The 1,845-nt window shown below is 40.7% G+C and overlaps 1 non-coding gene across 1 annotated transcript; it reads left to right on the forward strand.

Annotated features, from left to right (window-relative positions):
• Positions 1-420: 420 nt before the first annotated feature.
• On the forward strand, positions 421-527 carry LOC141709406 (small nucleolar RNA R71). The gene has a single exon (XR_012569984.1). It is a non-coding gene; the product is annotated as a small nucleolar RNA R71 (small nucleolar RNA).
• Positions 528-1,845: the final 1,318 nt, after the last annotated feature.

The raw sequence follows: 1,845 nt of genomic DNA on the forward strand, positions 1-1,845 counted from the left end.
CTGTTGTTAGGATGATAGGTCGCTGGCACAGGCTGCTGTTGTCGCTGATAATTATTCACATACTGAACAGATTCGTTGACAAGAGAACACTGATCCGTAGCATGAGAACCTGCATAAAGCTCACAAACCATAGCTATTTGATTAACTCCATACGTAGCCAGAGAATCAACCTTCATTGATAGCGCTTGGAGCTGGGCTGCAATAGCGGTGGCTGCATCAACTTCCAGAATACCTGCTACCTTGCCTGACGTCATCCTCTGAGTTGGGTTTTGATGCTCATTTGCAGCCATCGTCTCGATAAGATTATACGCCTCAGTATAGCTTTTAGCCCATAAGGCGCCTCCAGCTGCTGCATCGAGCATGGGCCGAGATTGGGCCCCCAAACCATTATAAAAACCAGTGATTACCATCCAATCCGGCATTCCATGATGTGGACATTTTCTCAACATTTCCTTGTAGCGTTCCCAAGCCTCGCACATAGATTCTGTAGGTTGCTGCGCAAATTGAGTAAGAGCACTCCTCATAGCAGCAGTCTTTGCCATTGGATAAAACTTCACCAGAAACTTTTGCGCAAGATCTTGCCACGTAGTGATTGACCCAGCTGGTTCAGAATGTAACCAGTCTTTAGCCTTATCCCTCAGTGAGAATGGGAAAAGCCTCAACTTGATAGCCTCATCAGTCACGCCATTATACTTAAAAGTGCTGCAGATCTCGACAAAATTCCTTATGTGCATGTTGGGGTCTTCAGTTGCCGCTCCTCCAAAAGAAACAGAATTCTGCACCATCTGAATAGTGCCCGGCTTGATTTCAAAGGTGTTAGCTTGAATAGCCGGATGAAGGATGCTTGACTGAATGTCATCAATTTTAGGCCGAGAAAAATCCATAAGAGCTGGATCAGCTTGAACAATACGATCTCCCATGTTTACTGGTTCTTTCTGCTCAGTTCCTGAATCAGAATCCTCAAAATCTAACTTCTCCGGTGTATCAAGAACTTCGTCTTTCTCCTCAGCTGTATCTAAGGTCCTCTTGCGAGCACGAGAACGAGTTTGCATAAACGTTTCCTAAAGTACCTGAAACACAACCTAAAAGAGTAATTAACTACTACGTCCTAATCACTGAGTCCTAATGACCAATGATGGTAAGTACATAAACTAAACAAATACGCCGAGTCCCCGGCAGCGGCGCCAAAAACTTGTTAGGGTGAAATCACGCACTAATATTCACGCAAGTATACGTGTTCGCAAGTAATATAGCATACTTTCTAGTTCGTTCCCTCAGAGACTCAGACTAAGTTATTGTCTAATTTAACTCACTCACCAATGTATGACTACTTCTCAATGTTAAGATAATAACACTTAAAATTGTTGATTAAATATTAACTATAATTAACTACTTAATTAACCACTTAACTAACACTTCAATTTATCAATAATAAAACACTCATGAGATCACAACTTCATTATTACTTCCTTCTATAGCCATAGTTATTACCTTTAGCATGTGACAGTGATGATATTAATCGAATAACACGAAACTGATAAAAGCCAACTTTCATTGTACTAATACCATTCTACCAAACATCCACAATTAAGATAGAAGTTGAATAGTCATCAATTATGTTGAGTTCCTATATATCTACAGAAATTGACAACACAACGATTCAAGCACAAGTTATTCCTTTTTGATTACATAGGGCAAATAAAACTGTTAGAGTTACCCACTAATCATGCACAACGTACATGAACCTATGCTAGCATGGCAAGTTCTAAATCTCAAGATCCACCGTCACTTCACAAGAGATTAACACCCTATCTTATATGTTCGCGACGCACATAAGACGAATAC

The sequence above is a fragment of the Apium graveolens genome, chromosome 2, assembly GCF_009905375.1.
Source record: "Apium graveolens cultivar Ventura chromosome 2, ASM990537v1, whole genome shotgun sequence".
Taxonomy (NCBI): domain Eukaryota; kingdom Viridiplantae; phylum Streptophyta; class Magnoliopsida; order Apiales; family Apiaceae; genus Apium; species Apium graveolens.